Raw genomic sequence first — 5777 nt, 5'->3', positions numbered from 1 at the left:
TAATATGCTTATGCACATTTAAAAGATATGAACAAGAAAGTATCTCACATTAGCACATTTTTCGATTAACTAAACTTAACTCACACAAACACACACACACATACTTGAAACCAAGTTGTAACAGAGTCCTAGACACAATTACTAAAACTGAACCGAGGGTCGGATTACACAAAAACATTAAACGAGTCAAAATATGACACAAAGAAAAAATATATGAAACAGGGCCACACGACCGTGTAGAAGGGTCTTGGCCATGTGAAGATCAACATGGTCATACAGAAGGGGCACACGCTAGTGTGCAAGATGCACACACCCGTATGGAGGAGACACATACCCGTGTATCCGAGTTACATAGCCATGTGAGTAGCCCATGTAACTCATTGTCCAAAAGTGCCAAAATAAGAAGTAGAATAGATACGGCTGTGTGGAAATCCCATATGCCCGTGTGGTTAAGGGACACAGCTGTATGACCAAGGCACACGCCCGTGTGAAAATAGACAAAATCCCTAAGCACAAGGCCGTGTGGCACAAAAAATCATCAAAAATCCTAATTTCCTAATTGCACACGACCATGTGGACTGCCTATGTGAGGCACACGCCCGTATGGCCACGAAACCACACCAAAACAGGCTGAAAAATCGTGCTTTAGACATCGAAATGGTCCCCAATCTTTGGTAAATTAGAAATATATCAGAATTTACAGAATAACATGCACTTCATCCGCGATTAAATACCCAAAATCACAATTTTAGAAATGCACTAGAATTTGTCGAATTCCACAAAATCCAACAGCAATTCGATATCAAAATTAAATAGTTTCAGAACACACACCTTAAATCAGAACCCTGGCACGAAGTACTAATCAATTCGCTCCCACTAAACTATTTGGAACCTCAATTTCACATACAAACTTAAACTATAAGACTTCCAATTAAACAATAAAAAGAAACATAAGCAATTCTATCATAAACCCTAATAAACAAAACCTATCTGCTTCACATTTGATTAAACGGAAAGCACAAGGACGATCACCTTTGATAAACAACAAGTAACGAGAGTGTAAAAGCAGAAGAAGCAAGAAAAACCCAAGAATCAAAAATTTGGGTAAAACAGAAAAATAAAAGAAAAATTGAACGTGAAGAGAAAAATTGGGAAAGAATGTGTAGAAAGAATTTTAGAAGTAACTTCCTCTTTCCAAAATAAAATAAAATAAAATAAATATATTTTTAAAACTTAAAAACAAAACTCAAATAAAATTAATTCCTCAAAACACACATAAGGACTCGAACCTGGAACCTAAAGGTAAACTAACATACTCGCCACCACCAGACCAATAAGTTCATTCTAACATTATAATACAAAAATGAACCCAATTGTTCAACCTACTCATTGACCCTTACTTCAAACCTCAAAACTTTTAACCCCAATTTTTAGGGTGTTCCACTAACGTTTAGGCTAGGGTAGGGAATTATAGCACCTATGTCTTTATTTATGGGAGTCAGTTTGGCTTCGACAACTTAGATAAGTTATCTCCTCAATTGGTGTAACCTTATCAACCCAGCCTAGATGTTAAACCCGAATTCAGGAGACTACATCAGTCATCGAGATGGCCTCGTAGGGTTATTGGAGTTTTTGAAAAACAATTATTTTAAAGCATCTATTTAATTTAATAGAAAACTTAGTCTAAAAGTTATTTTATTATTCCTTAACGTTTTAATTATCATTTAGCAATGGAAAAGATGGCATTTATTTATGCATTTAATAAAATCAAGGTTCATGCATACTAATTAGTAATCAAAGTATAATATCTTAAGAATTTAACTAAAATGTCATGCAAAATAAAAACAAACCTAGGTCCTAAATCCTATGCCACATTTTAAATAAAACATTGCAGCTCTCGAATAATAAAATAAATCAAAGATTAAGCCCTAATAAATTAAAAATAGAATGAAATGTGTTGAGGCTTCCGGATGTCGTGCTCGTATTCTAACCTAGTGGGTTATCTGTAAAGATGAAAATTGAAACTTAAGTGGTTTTCAATGGAAACAAGGTTTTCGAAAAACACTTCAATGTGTCACACCGGATTCGGGCCTAACTTTTAGGCCGATTTGGGGTGTTACATTTAGTGGTATCAGAGCCTGGGTTGCAACAACTCGGCTGTGGAATGGGTTTTTGAATTTTTGGATTTTTATTGAATATGTAATGAGTTCTGAGATGTTCTTTCTGAAAAGTGTGGCATTTTGAGTCTCCGGCGCCGAATCCGTAAGTCTTCTGAATACTTTTGTCTGTTTAGAAATTGAAATACTATGGATTCCTTAGTTATTGGTCTGAATTTAAATTTGGTATTTATTTTATGTGGATGTAATGTTTGGATATAGAAATTGTATATATGTGTGATAAATATGTGTCTGCTTCAGTGAATAAGTGTTGTATGTATGAGATGTTTCAAGTTCTAGTTGAAGTGTGATAGTGATAGTAGGATCAAAGTGCACAACGGTAGCGTAGTGGAGTAAATGTTACACGACTACCATGTTAGATAGAAATTTCGGGGATGAAATTTCTTTAAGGGAGGTAGAGTTGTAACACCCTGAATTTGGGCCTAGAAGTTTTGGGCCTTGAGTCTGGGTTCGGATAGGAGATGACCCGAATAAATGGGATGATTTAATTATTATTATTATTTAGTATGTTTAGTTTGTAATTAAATAAATTATGAGGGATTTATAGTGTGGGGAAAGTCCTGGGCTCAACCTAGGGCTCTGGCAAAAATTTAAGCATTTTTCTTAAAGGGATCTGGGCAGTAGGCCTTATAAGTGGTTTGGGCTGGGATTTGACACAAATGAAGTGCCTAGCCCAGTGGCTAGGGGCGCTAGGCAGGAGGAAGGGAGGATGGGGTTTGAGGCACGACGCGCGCAACGTTTGTTTTTTTTGGTAACCAGGTGGCGTAAAGATAGGCCTTAAAGGAAGTTGCGAATGAAGTTTGACATAAAGAGCGCCCTTGGCGCAGTAGCAGCCACGTGCTAAGGAGACCCAGCGGTCGCGAGTTCGAATACACAGGATAGCGAAACTTGTTTTATTTTTGAAGTAGCTCGTGACTGAAGCGAATAAGGCTTATAAGTAAACGCAGTCGTATTATAACAAAAGAGGTAGTGTCGCAGCGGCAAGCAGTGTAGCTAGGTTTTCGGGAGGTCGCAGGTTCGAGTGGCGGGGAAGGCGAATTTCTCCTTTACTTTTTAAGTGGACCGGAGCTTCAGCGGGTAAGGCTTATAATTAATTGTGACCCTATATTAGTAAAATAAGAAGCGTGGTGCAGTGGCCAGCAGCACTGGCGGACGGAGGTCCGGGGTTCAAGCCTCACCTCGCACACGGAAGGTTGGGTTTTTGCTGCACGCGTGGGGAAGGAGTTGGAGTCTGATCAGGACTCTCTTGGTAGCGTGGTAAAGCGGTACAAGGAGTGGATAAAAGGATGCTGCTAATCGGTGGAAGGAGTTTGAGTGAAATTCAAACTTTGCTACGGGCTAAATTCAAGGGATTTGAATTAGAGGGAGTGGTTTACCGAAAGTAGGACTTCGGAGTTGCATATTCGGCTAGGAGAGTTTGGTGTAGTAAATTAGCATTTTTAGTTTGTAGGGGGTATCGATTATTTAGTTGCCGAATAGGTGTAGGTTCTTTAGGGGCTGAATTCTGTCGGTTGCTTTCATTCTTTTATTTTTTCGTTTTACCTAAAGCCGAATTCTTTCTTCTTTTCTCTCTTTCTTTTTCTCATCTCTTCCTTCCTTGATTTCCTTCAAAGCCGAATCTCTACTGTTATCTTCCCTCTTCTATTTTCTTTTCTCTTCCTCTCCTCTTCATCCATATCTCTCACATCTTGTTAGCCGAATTTCTTTGTGGTCGAATTCTCTATTCTTTCCTTAGAAGCCGAAACCTTCATAAGTCGTAGTGATTCGGGAATTAATATCTAGTTCTTTTCTCTACTCGCATTTTAAGATTGGATTCACTGTGGATCTAAGATTGGGGAAGTGTTGGAAACGCTCTTAACAAGTACATCGTTGGTGGTAAGTACTCGGAATCTTCTTTCCATTCTTTATTTCGGGATTTAAAGAAGAGCCGAAAACCCTTATATACAAAGGGTGCCTGTCGACTAAACTAAAAGGGTTTAGTGGTGTTATTTAATTTGTTTTGCTCTAGTGTGGATTAAAGGCTACTGATCAAGGGCTTGGATAATTGGAACAACTAGATTTAGATCTAGTCCATATTTCGGCAAAGGTAAGAACTTTAGTGCCTAAAGTGTTAATGGCCGATTATTGGTAAGGGGATTTGTATATAAGTTGTTATGGATTCATAGTTTAACGTGTTAGTAACTGATTGTAGGCAACTCGTGTGTGGAACTCGTCAATGTTTCGTCAAAAAATAGGTGTGTAAACGACACCCACTAGTAGACTAGATCGACAAAAGCCGAAATGCCGAAAAGCTGGCATTTCAAGAACTTGCGAGCGTGTGAGCGCTCGTGGGATTGTTTGTATCGATAATTTTGGTAACTTCAATGGTAAGATTGCAAAGTGCGCAATTTCGTGCACCTCGGTGAATTTGGGCTTCGATGGTCCGAAATTGAGTAATGGGCAACGGGCCCATTTCGGTAAAAACGTCTGGTAAGTATTCTGAAGACACGTTAATAACTGTAATGAGCATGAAACCCTAAAAAAACTGATAAAATTACTGAAATACCTCTGTAAGGTAGAATTACCGTAATACCCCTAAAGGGGTAAGTTTATAAGTACGCCCCTCGAGGGTAAATAAATGTTCTTACGCTATAATCTGATTGCCTTTCTGAAGCATGCCTTGTTAATTATATATATTCTGCATACATGTCATACTGCATGGGGTTGGGTTTTGTTATGGAGGAAGAACCCGTTCTGGTGGCTGTGCCACATATTCTAATATAAGCAGCTTTGCTGCGGATTATAGTTAGTGCCGCAACCGGTGCTAACACTGTAAGTGTAATGATGGCGTGGGTGATTTATTCCCCACAGGAAGTGTAGGGATAGACGGAGGCAAGTGCAGGGTTGGATGGGGTTATCATGCATTAATCATATGAGACTGTTTTGTTATGGGCCAACCATATTGAAATGGGCCCAACTGTGTTAATATGGGCAAGGCCCAATAGATCTCAACTTGTAATAGGACTACGGCCTAGATTGATACTGATATAGGCTAGGCCCAGTATGCTCTGAAACTGTAAGGGGCTATGGCCCAAATTAATATTGATATGGGTTAAGCCCCAGTTAATTCTGATTTCTGAATAGGGCTTAGGCCCAATAAAGCTTGAACTGATTTGGGCTCTGGTTGGGATACTTTACACACTGAGTTTTCCAAACTTACCCCGTCTTTTATTTTTTTTTCCTCAGATAATCCCCAGTGTTAGTGGATCGGTGCTGCGAGGGACTCGGAGATGGCCATACGATTACTTGGACCCTAATTCTGTTTTAAATTCTGATTTGGGTTTAAAATTTTGTAATAAGGCCTCTTTGGATTTTGTTTTAGTTTGGGGATTTTTAGTTGTTACGTTTATTATCTGCTTTAAGTAAAACTCAGTTTTCTAAAAACATTAATTGTTTTTTTTATCAACATATTTTCGCAAACTACAAACTTTTATAAAGCTTCTGCAACTTACTTGGTTTTCAATTATAACAACAATTAAGGTTTTAAAAGTATACAACTTTTCAACAAGCCATATTTTGAAATTAACAAACACAAATTGAGACTTAAGTTTTAAATAAATA

The 5777-nt window shown here is 38.3% G+C and overlaps 1 long non-coding RNA gene across 1 annotated transcript; it reads left to right on the top strand.

The window, feature by feature from the left end:
• The first annotated feature begins 3365 nt into the window (after positions 1-3365).
• LOC121206598 (uncharacterized) lies at positions 3366-5564 on the top strand. Its single transcript, XR_005901665.1, has 4 exons — positions 3366-4052; positions 4186-4263; positions 4369-4411; positions 5403-5564. It is a non-coding gene; the product is annotated as an uncharacterized lncRNA (long non-coding RNA).
• Positions 5565-5777: the final 213 nt, after the last annotated feature.

This window comes from Gossypium hirsutum, chromosome A09 (genome assembly GCF_007990345.1).
Source record: "Gossypium hirsutum isolate 1008001.06 chromosome A09, Gossypium_hirsutum_v2.1, whole genome shotgun sequence".
Taxonomy (NCBI): domain Eukaryota; kingdom Viridiplantae; phylum Streptophyta; class Magnoliopsida; order Malvales; family Malvaceae; genus Gossypium; species Gossypium hirsutum.
This window is presented reverse-complemented; position numbering and strand designations above follow the sequence as displayed.